The 20,789-nt window shown below is 41.4% G+C and overlaps 2 long non-coding RNA genes across 3 annotated transcripts; both read left to right on the top strand.

Annotated features, from left to right (window-relative positions):
• The first annotated feature begins 15,074 nt into the window (after positions 1 to 15,074).
• LOC124352526 lies at positions 15,075 to 16,782 on the top strand. 2 transcript variants are annotated; one of them, XR_006921475.1, is made up of 6 exons: positions 15,075 to 15,151; positions 15,218 to 15,342; positions 15,406 to 15,604; positions 15,663 to 15,791; positions 16,445 to 16,620; positions 16,706 to 16,782. It is a non-coding gene; the product is annotated as an uncharacterized LOC124352526 (long non-coding RNA). The 2 variants fall into 2 exon arrangements; XR_006921474.1 differs by having other exon boundaries at positions 15,406 to 15,791.
• A 2,233-nt stretch (positions 16,783 to 19,015) lies between these two features.
• Positions 19,016 to 20,547, top strand: LOC124352599. Its single transcript, XR_006921520.1, has 5 exons — positions 19,016 to 19,103; positions 19,166 to 19,531; positions 19,598 to 19,782; positions 19,852 to 20,155; positions 20,216 to 20,547. It is a non-coding gene; the product is annotated as an uncharacterized LOC124352599 (long non-coding RNA).
• Positions 20,548 to 20,789: the final 242 nt, after the last annotated feature.

Below are 20,789 nucleotides of genomic sequence, written 5' to 3'. Positions count from 1 at the left end.
AACAAGTGCCGGAACAATTGAAATTGAAATTTGAAACTGGTAAGGTAAAATTTGTCTTTTAATTGTTGCGCAAACTCTGACATAGTACGTCTCTCGCTTACAGATTCGGACTATAAGGCGCAGGTAACAGTGCGTGCATGGGAGCATTTTTGCATCGCAAAAGAGGAATTCATGCGCAAACAAGCGATTCGCGGAGAACCAACTCCTTTAAGCGGACACGAGGCAACGGAGAGGACAGAGACAGAACACGGTGAAGAGACGGAACAGGCCGACAGAGAAGGTGCCGAAAAAGAAGGCGGGAGAAAGAAGGTTGAGACAGAGAGATTGGAGAGAGAGAGGTTGGAGAGAGAGAAATTGGAGAGCGAGAGGGTCGAGAGAGAATTGGCTGACCGTGAATGGGAAGAGCAAGAGCGGACCCAGCGTGAATGGGACGAGAATGAGCCAGCCCCGATAGAATCGGATGAAGAAGACGAAGTGATGCCACCCAAAACGATTGTAATCGATAGCGATTCATCGGACGTTCCGTCCTGTTCCAGAATCGGAGCGGCTTCTAGAGTATTTGTTTCGGGAGGCACGATTAGTGTTTTGCCGAAACAACCACCCAAAAAACGGTTGAAACGTAAACAAAAAGATCAACTGGTCCCGCCTGTTAAGAAGAAGAGCAGCAGTGTAAAAAAGGCCAAACACGTCACGTCAAGTGAATCTGAAAATGGATTCGAAGATAAAGTGGCTGCACCCAAAAATAAAAAAGAGGCGAAGACGGCGAAGACTGCATCGAATAATAATTTGGGCGACGACAACCGCACGTGGACTACGAAAGAGATCGAGTGCCTACTCTGCATCATGGAAGAAATGCTTGAAGATTTCAATTCCATTTCAAAAATAAATAAAAAAAACTATGGGAAAATGTAACAACCTGCCTTTACTGGATAATATTTGTAACTAATGAATTTTATTATCTGCTAGGTGGAACGGCTTATGAAAAATGAGGGACACTACAGTCGATCCCCTATGGATTGCAGTGTGAAATGGAGAAACATGAAGCGAGTCTACCTGCAGTTATGTGTGCCTGGCACAGATCCTAAAGAACGGCTTCGCTGGCCATACACGGAGAGTCTGGAAAAGCTGCTGGAAAACAATCCTATCATGACATTAGAACATGTCACTGATGTTGTTGACTCCGTGAAAAAAAGGGTAAACACTAGCCTTTATAATGTTCAAACTCACATTGCAATTACTTCTATTATAATAGGGAAAGTCAAAGAGGACGGAAAATGCTGCCAATTACCTCAAAACTGATATGGTAGAAATTGAACGAAAGCGAGCCGCGGCCCTAGAAAGAATCGCAAAATCCCAACTCGGGAAAAACGAAGCAATGACTAAAATAGCTATGGCCATCGAAGCCCTAGCTGCTCGGAAATGAATTTCTGATTCTGAAAAACAAAATTGTGTACCGTGATTTCTAATAAATAGGCCACTGCTTTCCACTTGTTAGACAGTTCAAATGATTTCCTGAAGCCAACGTAATATACTTACTGAACGGACGTGTGGTCTAAATGTTAACATACATTGTTTGGAATAGTTCAAAAGAAACAATGTATCGAAGCTTACGTGAGGATATTTTAGATGCCAGCAAGAAAAGCGGCATCATTACTGCCGATGGAGACTGCCGGTTCTTCTTTTGTCCGTAGTAACGGTGGTTATGACAGTGGTGGTTCTAGAATAACACAGAATATCCCGTGATCGTCACTTCATAATTTGGGTTATTCAATTGTTAAATGAAAACTCACATTACCCTTTCACAATGACTGGTGTTTGCTGAGAGCAAGCAGAGGGGAAGGCAACAACAGGAGAGGTTGGCAAGCTTGAATGCCGTTGCTGCGACTGAGTTATTTGAAATGTTCAGCAAAGTGACCCTTCTCTGATGATGAACACATTCCAACAATCCTAAGCAGTTGTATAACGGGGTTCAACTGCAGCCTAGCCTCAGTACTGTTTTTCAAACCACCAAGCACCTAGAAAGGAAAATATTTTTGTAATGTCGACTATGTTTTACTTGCTCGCTTTACTTTGAGGTTGGTAAAGTTACCTTCAGCATATTCCTCTATTTGAAGCACGCATACTTACTCAGTCTTGTAAAAGTAAGTAAAACATAACCTCACTTTGTGTGGCTGTGTCAGTATAACAAACATTTCCATGTTTTTGAGTCATTCTATTCAGTTTCACTCAATCGAAAGACGAGCAAGTGAACGACAATGGAATTTGTCGTCCAATTTGCATGTTCAAGTTCAACACAAATCTTCAATATGTAAAAGAGCATTTGATTGGTTGAATTGCCAAGCAATTATATAAAAAATTACTTACCAAGAATATGTTTAGCGTAAAGTGTAATCCACAGCAAAACTACACCATAGACAGCTTCATAGCTATTTATTTATTGAGACCTAGACGCTACCGCGTCGTCTGAACACCAATTTCTTGGATTCGGCACACGCCTCCCAACGGAAAAACTTAGGGACTATAATTTACATGGAGCCTTATGGGAATCGCGATCACTCGGATAACCTACTTGATACGCCCAATGTCAGCAAGTTGATCGTCGGACGGTACATACATTAGATTAATTTTCCCTTCTGAGATTTTCTGTCTGATGTAGTGGTATTTTACTAGGACGGGCTTGGTTCGTTGGTGGAATTCACATTGTAGGCTAGTCGCACTGCGCCTTGGTTATCGCAGTAAAGGGGTATATTCTGTTGTTCCACACAATTGAAGTCTTCTAGGAGGCAGCTGATCCAAACAATAGTCTTGGTGGCTTCACATGCGGCGATGTATTCGGATTCCGTTGTTGACAGTGCTGTTTTTTGCTGAACCAGGATACAGGCCCTCTGTTGAAGAAAAAGATCTCTCCGGAGGTAGAACGGTAGTCGTTTCTGTCACCGGCGAAGTCAGCATCCGTGTAGCCGGTTAGTCAATTCCTGTTTCCGCCTAGCCAAATGCCGTAGTCCATAGTCCCGTTGAAATAGGCGAATATTTGGGTTACTGCCTTCCAGTGGTGTTGGTTTGGGTTTTGACAGTATCTAGACACTTGCCCAACAGCGACGAAATGTCTGGGTGGCTAATCAGTGCGAGATACAGAAGAGCGCTGACGGCTTCTTTATAAGGGTAAGGGGAAGCATTCTTCTCTCCCTCGCTCTTCGGTTGGTGATTTGTAGTGAGTCGGATCTGCTGGAACAGTTTTTGGAAAAAGATTAGACATACCGAACCGTTGGGATATTTTCTCGATCATATGAGATTGGGACAGGAAAATTTCTGTTAGTGGCGCGATCTCGTAGGATGTTTAGACCAATGTAGCGAGTCTGGGGATCTGAGTTGATCTTGAAGTTGTTGCCTAGATTGGTTCCGATTTCTTGTAGTACGGTGTTGCTGTTACTTGCGGCAAAGCTGTCATCGACATGGGGCGATGACTATGGTGAATTCATCAGTGGTGCGATGGATGTAGATGCATCTGTCAGCTGCACAGTTTTTCAGACCGAATTTGCAGAGAACGCTGTCGAGTTTGTTGTACCACAATCTGGGTGCTTGTTTCAGCCCGTAAAGTGACTTAACGAGTAGAAAGACATGATTTTCTTTCCCTTTTGTGATATATTCGGGCTGCCTCATGAAGATGGGTTTGTCAAGAATAGCGTACAGGAACGCGGTTTTGATATCGAATTGGATTACTTCTAGGTCCCGGGATGCTATCTCGCAGAATGCGGCTTTTACGGCTTTTTGATGTGGCACTGGGGAAAAGACCTCGTCAAATTCCAAATCATTTTTTAGTGCCGATAGCTACTAGACGCCTTTTGTAGCGTTCAGGAACAGTATCGTAAGCAGGTTTCAACTTGCCTATCGATTTGCAGATGATTGGGGAGCAGCCTGGAGCGGGAAGTACGATTCACCATGTCTTATTTTCAATCAGAGAATCATATTCCTCTTTAAAGGCCAGCATCCACTTGTCAGCGTCTTTAGAGTTTAGGGTGTCCATGTAGGATTGAGGTTCGAATGACTTGGTGAATAGAGCAGCTGAGTGTCTGCTTTTGAAATCCTCGATCAGGGCGGTCAGTCCTATCGATTTTCGGAATTCTTGGTATCTGGGGTTGTAAATACAACAGGACACGCGCAGATCTTCTGGGTAGATCCTCTTGTTGGTTTTGAGGGGTGGTGATAGGATCGGTTGGCGTTACAAGGGTTTGGTTGTTAGTTTGGTCTTCTGTTGTGTCTTTTGGCCAGCCAAGGTTTTAGCCAGGCAAGGCAAGCCTGCTTTCGCAAGCAACATTTTCAGAAAATAAAAAATGCTGTTCCAAGTAAGCAAGCCCAACGCAAGCCAAAGCAAGCCCAAAGGCCAGCCACCCTGCCCTTTCCTCCACCAGCAACAAACGGGACTAGGAATCAGGACTCAAGAACTCCAGATACACCATCCAACATAGAACAATCTACGTCGTCAAAGAAAGGGAAGTTGGAGCACATCACCAACTTCCTTGCTGATCAACCTTTGGACAATTTAGACTCCCTAGGTAATGACGAACTTTCTTGTAAACTGAAAACATGTATCTCCTACCTAAGGGACCTAGAAAGAGCTACTGTCAAACTGCAGCATTCCCTTATCTGTCAATTAGAATGTGATGTTGAAGCTAAGAAAACAGAAATTAATGATATGCACGTTAAATTTTCTAAACATGTTGACACTATCTTGAGCCACCAAAATGACCCTAAACCGTCTTATGCATGGACGGTAAAGGAGGGAGCCAGCTCGGGTCTGGTTGCAAGCTTCGCTTATGGAGAAAAGCCAACTGAACCTCTCAATGTAGCCGCCATTGAGAGACTTTTAGACGTAAAGTCATATTCCTCAACGGGTAAGGGAAAGAGATAACAACATCTACATCAGTTTTCCCGAACCCGCGGATGTGAGCAAGGCGACCTCTGTACTTAAAATGCAATCTGAAAGCTCTCGTCTTTTCAAATCCGTTACCCAACTGGATATTTTTTACCCAGCTGTGGCCCTCTTTGTCGATGTCTCCAACCTTGATGATCTCAAAGCCGAACTTGAATATCGTAACCCATCTTTAAAAAAAAAATCCAATCTCTAAAAGCTATTTACACCAAACTAAATTCCAATATCGGCCACGTAAAAATATTTTTCGGTCTAAACTTGTCAGAGACGATGCGCTACAAAAGGGAAGAGCCTTTGTTTTTGACACTTCCCACCGCATCGTAGAGGTCGATCTCAATCGGGAAGTGAGGCGTTGCTTCAAATGCCAAAGATATGGTCACACCCAGCACAATTGCACAGCAAAATTTTATGCTTGTGGCAAATGTGCTCGGCGACATTTTACTAAAGACTGCCCCGAGAACCAAGATGCCTGGAAATGTGTCAGTTGCTCCGGAGAGCACCAGTCTGGCCATAGAGACTGTGAATAGAGCCATAGAACAGATGAAGGCGGTTGCTCGCTACAGAACTTTCCTTGATCGCTAATGTCAAGCTACTCCAAAAAAAAAAATAGAAAACCCCCTCAATATCACCTAAAATGCTTGCAGATTAATCTCCATCATTCTAAACTTGCATCTCTGTCTCTGGCCCATGTAGTCCTCGATTGACATTGTTATGATACAAGAACCGTACGCGTACTCAGCCACTCATCCTGTTGTTGCCAATATTCCTCCTGGCTACTCCGTACACCACAACTTGTCTCACGATCATGCATATGGATCGGCAATTTGATCCGGGACTCGCTGGCTAAAGCTTACAAAATGTCAACAAAACATCCTGACAACCACGTCTCTTGCATCGAGTTAAAGACCCATTCGGGTGTATTTCTTTTTGCATCGGTCTATCTTAGACCATCCGCGCACAACCCTGAAAACTCTTTAAACTCATTTTTGATCTATTGTCTTCCCCCACATCTATCTTTTGCTTGGACGCTAATGCTCGTAATGTCCCGTGGAATAGCTCCAACACTGACCTTAGGGGTCAGAACTGTGCGAAAGCAAAAAAAAACCTGGTAGCGCATTTTGATGTCGTTGATCATAAACTTTTTGGCACTAAACTAAATAGCGAAATCGAGCGGTGGACGAGTGCTGACTCCCTTGTCACACACTCTGCCATTGAGCTATATGCTGATCAAATTGCTTCTTCGATTGCGACATGTGCTAAATCAGCAAAGATCCCCAGTGTAAAAAAAAAACCCGCAGCTCGAAATATGCCTTGGTGGTCCAATGAGTTGTGCGCTCTCCGCACTAGAGCTCGCGTGGCATACAAAGCTTGGACCAGAGTAGGAGATGCGGAACACGGTTCGCGTTTTCGTCTGGCCAAGGCTACGTACCAAAGAGAGCTCAGGCGGGAAAAAGAAAAATCCAGTTCAGAATTCAAGCTTACTTCATCCTCCACTGACACTTTTGCAGCGCTTGCGCAATTTACGGGCAAATCAAAGTCTATTCCCCCTACCAGCTTCTATTCTTATCAATGGTTCTCCTACTACTAATATCAATGGTTCTCCTACTACTGATCCTATTAAAATCGCAAATGCATTCCCTGATCATTTCTTTCCTGTCCCACCTGAGTTCGACAGCACACATGTAAATATAGAGAAAGAAATTGACGTGTATATCGCGTCCTCCCCTACTGAAAATATATCTATGGGAGTTCGATCACGCTTTTTCTTCCCTAAATACCGTGTCTGCAGCCGGGCATGATGGGATTTCTGTAGCCATGTTAAAGCACTGTCTCCCTCGTATAAAATCGCAACTGATTGCAATGAATAATGCTTGCCTCATCCTATGTTTTTTCCCTGAACTATGGAAGACCTCAAAGGAGACTATAATCGGCAAACCAAACAAACAATCTTATAATGATATCAACAGTTTCAGACCGATCAGTCTTGTCTGTACTTTCTCAAAAATTCTTGAAAAGATTGTACTGAACCGCCTTCTTTGGCTCTCTCGATCTCATGACTGGTTAAGTCCTAGCCAGCATGGGTTTAGAGAGGCAAAGTCTACCGAGACAACTAGACATGAACTAGTTGCCCACATTGAAGCAGGGCTTGTCTAGAAAAGAGTCTCAGCGTGCGCGTTCCTCGATATAAAAAGTGCTTTTGATTCTGCCTGGCACCCGGCAATTCTGTATCTGCTCTTATAAAAAGATCTTGCCCTCCTTATCTCATCAGAACTGTTCTCAGTTTTCTTGCAAACAGAAAGGCAATTCTAACAGTTTCCGATACCCAAGCTATAAAAACCACCAATCTCGGCTGCCCTCAAGGCGGTGTCCTCTCTCCTTTCTTATGGATTCTGCTCTGTGATGATCTCCTACGTATACATTTCCCTTTTCCAATCAAACTGATTGAGTATGCGGACGACCTCACAGTCGTCGCCTCACATAAAGATGCTACGTTAGCTACTCGTAATTTACAAATAGCGTGCGACAAAATCAGTCTATGGCTGCATGGAGCGAAACTAAAACTAAATGCTATCAAAACCGTTTTCCTAATATGCTCAAGCGTGCGTCTCAACCTACCAACTCTGCAACTTATCATTGCCGGAACCTGCATCTTTCCATCCCAAGAAGCCTCCTTCCTTGGCTTCATTATTGACCCACACTTGAGGTGGACTAGCCTCATAAAAAGTAAATATCTATCGGTGAAGCGTGCGCTCTTTGCTGTTCATAATTGTATTCGACAGGCCTGGGGTTGCGACCCAAACCGTTTACGATTCTTATACTCCTCTACTGTAGAGCCCATTCTAACATACGGCTGCGCAGTCTGGTCATCAGCACTTAGTCGGAAATAAATCTGAAATCACTAAGATCCGTCCAGCGAACGGCAGCCCTCATTATTATTAAGACTTTCAAGACTGTATCCACTGAATCGCTGCTCCTACTTTCCAACCTATTGCCAATAGACTGCAGAATTCTTGGTACTGCCGCCCTCCGTCTTCTCTCCAACAAAGAACCCCATTTTTCTCCCTCTTCAAAAAACACATCATTAAAAAAAATACCAGTAGTGTCCTCGATGGATACTATTGAAAAACTGTCTTCTCCCTTTTCGTGCACTCATTCCTCCTGGGCGTTTGATTTTAAGCTTTATTTTATCTCACCAAATGACGATGTTCCCCTGGCCTCTCCGGATCCAGGGACTGCCAGTCTCTATCCCCATGAGTCGTGCTACGCAGAGTCATCGAACTTCTGCCTTGTAGTCGCCGACTCCTCGGGTGTAATTGATATCCTTCATGATTCATTAAAGGCTGCTACCACTCTTGGTCAAGCCAACAGTTTTGTACTAAACAAGGCGCTGACATATGCAAAAAATCAAACCACCTTCTCAGCAGTAGAAACTTTTGTGTCTTCAATCCTTCCTATCCTTCATTAACCCCAATAAAAAAACATGCTGGACTCGACTCAGAAAATGTGTCACTCCTTGTGCCTGTACAGAAAATGACCACAGTCTTTTATGGGATTAACAAAACGTCTCCAGGTCCGTCACTTTCGTCGTTCTGGTCTCGTCGGACGGAAGTTGCAGTGACCCCCTTATCTATTTCCTTCTCTTCCCCTCGCTATAAATAAAAAAAAAACAATCTATGAGCATGTTACAAAGATGTGGGAGGAGGAATGGGCTGGCTCTACCAATGGAGAGTGTACTCGCTCCTTCTTTCCAAATACTCAATCTGCCGTGTCTCTAATTTCTCTGCTGATGGACCGAGCTTCAGCTCAGATAGTCAGTGGACACAATATGCTTAACAGTCACCAGCATCGATTTGGTTTTACGAGGGATGCATCCTGCGCATGCGGACATTTGTCCGAAACAATTTCGCATTTCCTATATTTTTGCCCACTTTTTATCTCACAGAGAAATAATTTTAAAACAGCATCCCTATCTCTAACCGGTGTTTGGCCACCCCCAGTCTCAATGATTCCACAGCAACCAGAGCTGTGGAACGTCATTAGGCAGTTCGTGCGACACACCGGGCGTCTCAAATACACTCCGCTGAGTGGCAATCGGTGAGACTTCTAGAGTTTTAATCACTTGTTTTGCAAGAGAAGACTATCTTGCCTTGCTGATTTTATTGCCTTGCATCTTTTTTTTTGTGGGGGGGGGCGTAATTCTTCAAGCACTTGCCAGACAATTAGTTGAGAGAGCCGATACTCTCCTGACTCTCTTCTCCGAGGGGTAGCAGACTCTTTTTACAAGTGCAATTTGGGAAAAATGTGAAATTTTTTTCGAGAGATAGAGCAAATAAAGAGCATTTTCCACTAGAATTTTCTGTTTTTTTTTTCGATTTCTGACCAATTTTCGGCCTTTTTTCTCTAATTTTTCCCATTTTTCCCGACGAGTGCAACACGGGAAAAAGAGTCGGCCACCCCTCGCTCTTTTCTCTCGTCTCTCTTTTTTACAGGTTATCAGAGGCCCTAGTGTCCCACCCATCTCTCCTCTACAAACCAGTTAATCTACGTCGGGACACTGGGGATCGCAGCTCGCTGGGACTCGTGTGTGTGTGGCTATGCCAGCGGCCGTCAGTCGGCCTTGAAGGTACAAACAAGCTAAAAAGGCACAACCAAAGGACTCACGAGATCTCCAGTGAGGTTAGCATGAACCAGTGTTAGTTCCCCGCACCACCCGATAGGCCCAGCTTCCATTTCATATTGTTCCATTTAACTCATCAACCCAATGAAAATAACCCATTTGTATACTTGTAAAAATGTAAAATATGAATCGGTAATACACTGGGCAGCGCTCCTACAGAGTACGCCCATTAAAACATAAAAAAAATAGGTTCCCATAAAAACAGAGTGGCATCGGGGGATATAACAGATATAAAAAATTCCTTTAGGGTAAGGTGAGAAAACAAAAATGTAATCCGTAACTCAAGAGCATATTCGACTCCATACAAGGAAGAAAACAGGAAAAATTCTCAGAGAAGAAAGTAATAATAGGAAATCCCCCAAGAACAGACGTTACATGACCATTGCGAAAGACACAACAGCAAAGAGTAATCTAAAGAACAAATCAGTACTAAAAGTGTGCAGGCCAGGTGAGCTTAACAGTCCTTGCAGGTATGGCGAATACTAAACAATTTGTATAGAAGGAAATTAAAAAGTCTGTCATCCTTCCTAATCATTTAGATTGAGGTTTACATGGATTTAGAACATTAGATATGGCAGGCTGAACTCAGACGCGTTTGAAAATTAGAATTTTAGGATATTACTGAAGCAACGGACTTACGTATACATCGGCGGAAATAACAGGATTATTTATGTTGCAGCCTCCGTCTATTCCGTCTTAGAGAATAATCGATGGTAGACATTATGTTTTTTTTTTCTCCCACAGAGTAGACAAATCGACCATGGTTTCGTCTAATACTCAATATCTTTAAACAAGATAGGTCAGTTCAGCTTTTCCTTACAGTCGAGTTAGAGTGTACGTCGTATGACGTATTTAATCCGTTATTACCATAGTTACTTTGTGCAAGGGAGACAGAAAAATAGGAAAACATCTCGAAGAAGATGAAACTTATGTAAACAGAGAAAAAGGAGTAATATGATCTAGGGACATGGAAAACATTAAGATAATGTTTCCACCTAAAAGGGGTCGGTGTATATCGTGTGCGTGTGCCGTGTGCCGTGAGGAGGGTAAATCGTGTGCAACACCGTGTATTTCGTCTGCTCCTCCCCGTAGGGGGAGGGGTTTAGAGCCGATTCCACACGATATACACCAGCAGACGACATCAGGAAATCTGGTAATTCGTGTGGAAGAGATCTGATTGAAAAGAACTGAGAACTGATTCTAAAGCCTACATATTTCATACTGTCTCGTATGCAAATTACATTATGTTGTAATGTTGGAAATTAAAAAATTAAGGACGTTCGAATATACGTTTGACTTTGAAATATAAGTATAATGGTATCTAAAGATATAAGACAATGATATATAATCTATAAAGAAAACATAATATATAAACGACATTATGTTCTAATGTGACTGACTGTGTGGTTTTCATTTAATTTGATATAAAAATATTGTATACATAAAATACATTGTATGTATAAAATATATTGTATATATAAAATATATTGTTATATCATATATAAAATAGATAATATTGTGAGCCGAACTAAAAATTGTTTTATGCTTGACTACTCGTCTACTTCCAATGCTTTACCGTTAAGCAGACGGATCGCACTCATGGTCATGGAATAGACGAGTTGTCAAGCATAAAACAATTTTTAGTTCGGCTATAGGCAACAGTGGTGCGTATTGGCGTAAGCTGCGCACGACTTTTGGCTATGTCGCGTACTTTTGAATTGCAATTAGATCTATACAGGATATATATTATAAATCTTATACATACGGTATATATTATGTATAAACTAGAGATAAAGAAACTGAGGCAATAATGAAGTGAGAAAAGGAAAACAAACGTGAGTAGGCCTACATTATTAACAACACTTTCGGTATAAAAATGGACCATGCATTTATTTTGATGTAGGAAAACAGAATATGATATAGTCATAACAGCTATCAAATAAAGCACAATTCCATCAACACTGGCATACTATATCTTACAAACCAACATTATTCACCAGCACGAATATACTAACAAAATCTTGCTACATCATAAATAGGGTGATGAAAAAAAGGCACCTGTAACAACAAAGTACAAATACATGAAAAGTAAGTATGTGAATTATTAGTATCAAACGAAGACTTGATGTCTTACCACATCAAAATATCTAACAGCACGATAACATTCACATCTCTGTAATGTGGCTTTGGAGGTTGTTGGGAACAATATATGGGCTAATTAACCTGAAAGAACAATCATTAGAATAACTTATTATTATATGTCTAACTAGTCTAAATCTTACAAACCTGCAACATCAGGATATATATTATGTCACACTTTGTCTTAGTGTGGTTGCTGCATGGATTTCGTTTTATTTTCAGAATTGTAAAAAGCAATTATAGCTTACCTGATTTAAAAATAAAACAACATTGAAACTGGCTCCCTACAATACATTCATTAGATTATAAAAAAAGAAATAAAGATAGTTTATAAAACAGTTTCCCGGGATTCCGGGATTCTATCGCCAAACGACTATGTATACTACAACCTTCATTTTCACGATAGGGATTCTATCGCCAAATGACAGTTCCCCACCCAACCTCACCCACCTCCCACCCACCTCTCACTCAGGATGGGGGGACGACGTTTTTTCCTACGGCTCGATGGCTGTTTCCGGGGTTTTTCAATCAATTTCTCTCTTGGAGGTGGCGCTGTTCCTCTCGGAGAGATAGGGGAACGATTTTCGTCTGGGGCAACCATTAATGTTTTATACGATTTGCGGGGGTTTTCGTGACGTTATGCAAATTGCGACCGTCTTGTAGAGGGGATGTTATTACATGGCAACGTCGTGATCCCGGTTCGATTGAGATAAAGGGGTCTGTGTGATTTAAATGTAAAAAATAATCGCCTTTTTTTAGTTAATTTTTCTCACGACAGGTGGTTCTGACGCCAATCATTAATTCAAGGCCGTCGAACTTCAACGCGGCCTTGGATTGGAATTCAAAAGGTAAAATCTATTGTACTTCACGTGTGAAGTACTCCAATTTCGAGACTTGCTATTGCACTTCACGGAAGCGTTGCCAATTTAACTTTTATTTCCCAAAATATTCTTCGTCTCAATCGTCTATGCTGTTGCGGGTTGCCCAACTGGTTTGACTGGGTTACAAGTTTCTTAACTAGGTATAAATATAATTTGAATTGAAATATACGAAACATTTCCTATTTTATTTTCTTATACAATATTGACATGACATCCTTAAGACCTTGGGAACAGTTAGATTTTCTCTTGGAGATTCATATTAGGTTCTTTCTTTGAAAAAGATGTTAGTGTAGTGAAAAGATGTAGTTAGAAGTGAATCATTGAACATGAACAAGTCGAAGTTTACATTCCAGGTAATTGACCCATCACCTTTTCGAAGAACGATTCGATCCAGTGTTTTATGCAACGCTCGACAACGACAAGGTCAAGTGTTCACTATGCTTTGCTACAGTAAAATGAAAATAAGCTTCATGTTAATGAATGTTAACAGATTTTCATTAACAACATTAAGCAGTTTCTATAATTGTACCGTTTTTTATTAGTAGCTTTGCTACCATTACATTAAGACTGAAGCTACATGCCTTTTAAAATTAAAATAAATCACGCTTGGTTTCAGGTCGGTTTTGGCGCGATCCTCCGCCTTCGTGAAATACACAAGACTGGTTCGACTTTTCAAGATGAAATTTTTTGAAACACGAAAAAAATAAAATCTTCTCTCGTCTTTACCGACATACTGTTACGTTTCTTATTGTTGCAGCGCCCGGTAACCAGTAGTCCCACAACCTTGGAAAAAACTCACTACACCATTCACTTACATCTCAATACTTGGCAAATTTCAATCATTGACATTAGACCTAGTAATCATATCCTGGCTCGTATCTTATATTTGACTGTCAAACATGATTGAATACAAGAAATATATGATAGGGAACATGTTACGTTGTATTCTTTGTATTGAGTTTTCTTTTAATTTGTCCTTGTTGATCGCCCTTTTCAAGTCGGCCGCTACTTCAATGATGAGTCTTTTTCACCATATTCCGGAGTCCGGAGCAAGGGACGTCTCTCCTGAGAATTACTTGGATCCTTATTGAAGATGAGGTAACCTCCACTTTTGAGGGGTGCGTGTTTTTGAAAGAAAAGTAAAACAGAATGCGGAAATTTTTATTACAGTTCAGTCTCTCTTACGAGAATGTATCTTTCTAAGTTGATGGTCAAAGGGAAGAGTTTCGATAGTCACAATGAGATTTTGAAGTGCATCAAAGAAATCGGGTTACAGGATCACGTCTATTTGCGCCGCGGCAATTGCCAAACAGTCAAATCATACAATAACCGGAAAACAAGGGAACTCACTTTATTGATCTTTTTGAAAATGTTTCAAAATAATAAATCTCATGCTACAGGTACACACAAAACTTGACCCAGAAGTTGAGTTTTACAGAGTCGAGTACGTCTGCCCACACAACAATTCCGGCAGTAGATTGCGTCCGACCTTGGATAAACGACCAAATCAGAATACCATGGCATGTGATTGTCAGGTCCGGATTAATTTGGTTTATGATAAAGAGGAAGGAAAGTTTGTAATCAGAAAATCAGTGCTGGAACACAAGAACCACCCAATTTCAGCCGAGCACGTTAAAACTTATGCTAGGAAACGGTACGTTTATACAATTGTAATTTCAATAAGTGCTTGTAAGGATATATTAAATTTTTTGCTTTATCAGGCACATGGTTGAAGAAAGTCTTGAATTCTCCAAACAAGCTTTGGTCGTCGGTGCGCAGCCCACCAGATTAAGAGGATTGCTGTTGAAAAAATACGATTCCCATCTTATCAGTAAAGATTTGATAAATCTCAAACAAAGTTTGACTGGTAGGTTATGGTAGAAATGACTCATCATATCGATGTCAACTGCTACTGTCGAAGAACTGAGCACCGTACTCAATCAAAAGAGTGAGACATGGTTCAATGTGATACATGCGGAGAATGGTATCAACGAATGTGTCACCGTTACCCCGAAGATACAGAGGGTCAATTCCATTGTTATCCTTGTACGAACAAATTTTAGTATTTTTATTCAAAACTGAAACCCTGAGTTTCACTATTGTGATTGCATTTCCAAATACATATTTTACCTTCTGTGGTCAACTACACAATGTTGAGTTTCACTTATAAAGCTACTTGCACTCCAAGTTCTTTATTACTTCGTTATTCGAAGGCTACTATATACACTATCGTCCACCAGACGAAAAAACATTTTGAAGAAATTAGTACAATCTGGCAACGCTGCGTGAGGTGCAATAGCTACTTTGACAGGTGGAGTACTTCACGTGTGAAGTACAATAGGCGCGACCTTTAATAATAGGTGTTGCTGCGGACGCAGCCGCGCGGTGTCGCGGGGGTCGCTGGCATTGGACTGACGTCCATTATCACCACCAGGATTGATCCAAGGCTTTTGTTGTGTTTGGCTTTTGATGAGTGTTACGATTTTGGCGAGTTGTCTGTGGTTTTTGGGCTGTTTTCGTGAAGTAAGATGAGATTAAATATGATTGACGAAGATTTGGGCAGTGGAATTGATTTGCTATTATTTACAGGTGGAGGTCATGTAATATGATGGATTTTTGTTGAGAAGATGAATTGGACTAGCATGTTTCTTATTTCCATCTGTGTTTGTTTGCTCAGGGATGAATTAAAGCCGAGTAAGTTGTTGCTGCTCCAGGTGGGGTTGATCGATTTGAAGTATTCTTTAATTGGGGTGTATTCTGATTCGTGTTTTATGCAGGAGGTTAGGATATGGTCAGAGTTCTCAAGTTCAGGACAGCCATGTCGACAAAATGGGTCAGTGTGCATATCCAACTTGTTGATGAAGGCATTTAGCCTATTGTGTCCTGATCTGAGACGGTGTAAAGTGGTGTTGATAAGTCTGTTCTGGTGGTGAAACCAGTCCACGACGCCAAGGCTTGTTTTGGAGGTTACGCTTGGTTTGCCACAGAGTTTTAGATAATTGAGAGTTGATATTGACCATTTCTTTTTATACAGGGAAATGACCTCATTGGGAGTGAGAATATTCTCGATGGAATTGAAGAGGGGTATTTCGTCCATATTACTGGCCAGTTTGTCAGCCACTTCGTTTCCAGTGATCCCGATATGGCTTGGGATCCAAGTGAGGTATGTCTGAGTGCCGAATGCTCTTTTCCAGATGTCAAGGAGGATCGGGGTTTGAGTTAGATTACTGGTAGCGTCGATTGCTTGGAGGGCCACTTTTGAATCACAGAAGATGTAGAGTTCGTTTGGGGTGGAATCTATATGATAGCATACTTCTAGGGCCTTTTGGACCCCATTTAGTTCAGCGGACGCCTTGCGAGAGGTGCCATGCCTGTTCAATTTGAAGGGAGGGAAGCGAGAGCACAGGAAGTGGCGTCGTTATTAACAGATCCGTCGGTGTATCCTATGATGGTGGTTGGACTGATATGTGCTGTCAAGCTGTTGAAAGTGGAACGGGCTCTTTGGGGGTTGGCGGATGCTTCAGCTTTTTTCATGGGGAACCAGAGCGATTTTTAGGGGGGGACTGCCCAAGGTGGAGGTGGTTAGAGCTGGTTTGCGTAGTTTGGGCTGACAGTGAATAGGCTGTTTGAGTAGTTCAATGTTTTTAAGTCTTTAATCAGAGTAGTGAGGCTAGGGACGCTGCGTGGTGACCAAGTTACGGGGTATAGGAAATAATGAATAATGTTGAGCCTGCTGATAGTTCGAGTGGGTGAGTTTGTAACTTAGCTGAATGAGATACCGCGGATAGTTTAGATTCACGGCCTTTTCTTTTCTAGGGGACAAACCCTTCAAGTGTCCGGAGTGTAATTTGTTCTTCCGGACAAGCGGTCACCGACAATCTCACCTCAAGAGTCACCGCAAAGCTGCCCAGACAATCGGTAAACCCGGTGCGATCCGTACAGTGTCTTCTGCCGCCAACAAGAGGAAATTAAAAGCTAAGTCGAACAAACAGGTAAAATCCACCCAAATTATTTCGCAGTTTTCTTTATTCTTCACGATTCTTCGTTGTTGCTAAGCGCATGTTTTTTCCTTTGTAGCGAGTGTCGAACGGAGATATAGATTCTGAAGCTCATCTGGCGAAAGTCATCGCCGATATCTGGTGACCTGTCGAATCAACACAGTTCTTTGGGCGATCAAAGTGGATCGCTGGGAAATTTGACTGTGAAATTCCACTTAGAGGAAGCCGGCAATGTCCAAGTAATTCATATCACTAGCTCTAGTTCGTAATGGTTGAATTGAAAGTTAAAAAAAAATCCTTTTCTTTTAGTTGCCAACATTGGACTCGACTACGTTGCTGGACTTGAGGGACTTGAGCGATCTTTTCCTGACCCAGAGCGATGGACAGGTCCAAGGGATCGCATTGACTCAGGAGATGAATTTGTCGCATCTGTTAACCGAGAACGAGTCTAAACCGGGACGAGCTGAGTAAGAATTTTTATGAACTCTGAATCCGGTTTGCGACTTTTGACGGGGAACCACGGAGGAACAATGCTCGTTTCCAGTTCGCATGCGGATCAGCACAATTCCGAAGTAGAGGAGGGAGCAGATCACGCTATCCTGCTAGAGGCAGTCGATCCTGTTGTTATTTTGGGAGTTTCCAGCGAAACAAATCCTGAACGGGTGTCGGTAATTACGGCAAGAAATCGCAACTTCCAAAAGTGAATTCAAATGTTCAAATTTATTTTTCTCTGAAATAATACTGTTTCTCTGACACTACTCAATGATCGGTCATTGAGTCATCGGACATTTGCATCTCGCTTATTAGTAAATTTTGTGTTTATTATCATCGATTATGATATTTCTGTAATTTTATATGCTCTCTTAAAATAAAATGTTTGTATAAATTACATCTACTTAATATAATTTTGTAATTAAAGAAGTGTGCCAAATTTCAAACTTTGTCTATTGTGAACAATGAAAATCAAAAACGTTACGTTTTGCTCACTTAATCGCATTTAATCTTACCCATCTCTATTTTGGTACCTACCGCTAATCGAACTTAGCCAGTGCTTTTATCGATTAGATCACTTTTTATAATTTCCCGTAGAGGTACTAGAATTCTATCTCGTTCACAGACGAACGAGATTCGACACGCCAACGCTTCGATACAAATCGCTATTCAAACGTACAAAAGAATGTTGCATTCTTCAACACGAAACGTACGGAAATGTTTCGCAAAATATGTTTACTTTTTATTGAAATAGACGAGTAACCTGAGCCCCGGTCAAATCCGGGGAACTTTGGTCTAGCGTAAAACGGACGCTTTTGCTATTCGCTTTTCTGAAGCTTAATAGCACGATCTGCCTATAATAGATTTTACCGTGGGAAATCTGCCCAGTCAGTAGATTCCCTACCTTACTTGAAGATTTTGTCATCACGGCGATGCTATAGACATCTGGTGGTGATGCTGGTTGTTGCGTCATGGTCGGGACATCAAAGATTGTGTCCTCATGGCGACGCTTTAGACATCTGGTGGTGATGATTTGGCATGTTTGGGCAGCGACTCGACTGACCAATCACAGCGTGTTCGCATTGTGACGTGGATAAGCTCCTCCCCCAAAATGTTCGTGACTACAGAAAAGCGAATAGCAAAACAGTCAAACTTTACGCTAGACCAAAGTTCCCCGGATTTGACCGGGGCTCAGGTTACTCATCTTTAAAATAAATGTGTAACTTCCAGGGGTATCGCTGTTTGTACACAGCGTTGTCCCTGTAAAATCATATTATAGCCACACACATGGAACTTAAACCCAAAAAAACAAAACTTAGATTAAATTCCAAATCAATCAAACGATTAATCGAAGACAATGTCAAAAAATTCCCCCCGAAAAAACCTAAACGCCTAAACCCCGTGAAAAAAAACCCTATCGGGAAACTCGCACGTGAAGCAAGGGATCAGATTTATTTCCCACCCCACCCCACCCACCTCCCACTCCGACTGTGCGATGCGACGAAGTCTCTCTCTTTTTTCTACGGTTCGATGGCTGTTTTAAGGGTTTTATACTCAATTTTTCTCTGGGAGGTGGCGCTGTTCCTCTCGGAGAGATAGGGAAGCGTTTTTTCAGAAAGGGTCATCAAATATGTTTTATACGTTTTGTGGGGATGGGACTGACGGTATGCAAATTGCGACTGTCTTGTAGAGGAGATGATTTCACGGTGCAACGTCAAGGTGCGCGCTTTGTTATATCAAAGACATCAGCGTGAAAAAAATATGAAAAAAGAAGCAAATTTTTTAGTTATTATTTCTCCCGACAGGTAGTTCTGAGACCAATCTATAATTCAAGGCCGAAGAACTCTAACGCGGCCTTGGAATTGGAATACAACCAAAACAAAACAACAATTGATGGCTGGCTGCTAATCAACCAAGTTTAAAGACATGTAGTCAAATCTAGTTTGAAGAATGTAGGCTATCTTTTGATTGTAAATTCTATTGTGGTACATGGAATTCAATTATCTATTTTCTCCAACTGATTGTTTAATGCTTATTTTGTATCTAGATTGTACGCACTACACAGTGCTACAGGCTACAGGCATCATCCCCGGCAATGTTGGAATTACTTTTTCTCAAGTTTTTTCCAGAGTTTTTTCTCCTTTGGCCAATCCTTTACTATGTTACTGAGACAAGAGATAAGTTTGGATTCCCCCTGTTTTTGATTGCTTGGACTGGTACTGAAGTTCTTCGCTACCTTTACTCATAGCTTGGACTGTTACTGAAGTTCTTCGCTACCTTTACTAATTGCTTGAACTGTTACTGAAGTTCTTCGCTACCTTTACTAATTGCTTGGACTGTTACTGAAGTTTTTCGCTACCTTTACTACATCTTGAATTTACTCTCTGGTGTGCAAGCTATTACAGTGGTGCAGGTAAATATTACTATTTTCAAATTTTACTTTGGGTTTTATTATCCAATAATGTTTTCATTTGAACAGATATTCTTTTTCATTAATCTTGTATCCTTTTGGAATAACGGGTGAGCTTATTTTCTGTTCTATGCTCTACCCTACTACAGCATAACTCAGGAATTTTAAGTTTTACTACCAAATAAGTGGAATTTAACATTCAACTTCTAAAAATTTTTCGCGTGAAATTAGGATATGACCTACTCATCAAACAGGTGATTTCATTCCTAGGTTCACTTTTTAGAAAATTTGAATTTGAACCGTATGTTTTATTTGTCTCACAGATGAGAGGTCGTTTTGCTGAATTCACCCCTCTCGGTTCTACGGAACAGCACGTGCGACAAAAGTTGTTCCAAAGATTCCATTAACGAACTGGCTTTCTTAACAACGCCGACTGTTACATCCGGGAAGGTCAACGCCGTCGACCCAAAGAAGATCCCTCCAACCCAATCAACGTGACTGACGTAATCACCCTTGAAGCAGAGAAGAAATAAAATCCTCGACTAATCGAAGGAGCTTTCAAAGAGAGTGAAAACAACGAATTAACTGGATTCAAAAGTATCCGAGAATCGATATCGAAACATTCAAGTAAATATCATTATTGACTTTACCATAATCGTGAACTAATTTTTTGTGTTTTGTCTTTAGAAAAAAGTCTAATTATCAAGGCCTTGCTCATTACTGTATTTGCTGAGGCAAACCCCAAAGAGGAATGATCGAATGCTCATCTGCAAGGGTATGATTCCATCTTTCGTGTTTAAGAGGAGCGAAACAACAAGGTCCAGGGGCCAAAAACAAGACCAATGATGAAGGCAATGCGATCTGCAGAATCAAAGATGGCCGTTACCTCAGTGACTATATTTTTCGTTCAAGACGGACTCGTATTGTAACGATCCACTCGCTGCTAGTGACGTTAAAAAAAAAATCCTGTTCGATTACCCGAAGGTGAAATTCTTCAAGGTCTCACCAAGAAGACCATGAACTGGCAAGTGTGTCATTATATAGATATAATCATAATTTCAAAAATTTAACAATTTGTTATCTTGTTTAACTTAGGATCGACGCTGCAATCTACTAAAGAGATAACAGTTAACAGCATGACTGTCTCAATGATCTACCATGTTTCAACGTGCTACGACGCTTCTTCTCGGAAAGAAATGGATTATAAAATAGATAAAATGACCTTCAAAAATTGTCGGTGAGGGGGAAACACCGCGATTGG

Source organism: Daphnia pulicaria, chromosome 8 (assembly GCF_021234035.1).
Source record: "Daphnia pulicaria isolate SC F1-1A chromosome 8, SC_F0-13Bv2, whole genome shotgun sequence".
NCBI lineage: Eukaryota > Metazoa > Arthropoda > Branchiopoda > Diplostraca > Daphniidae > Daphnia > Daphnia pulicaria.
This window is presented reverse-complemented; position numbering and strand designations above follow the sequence as displayed.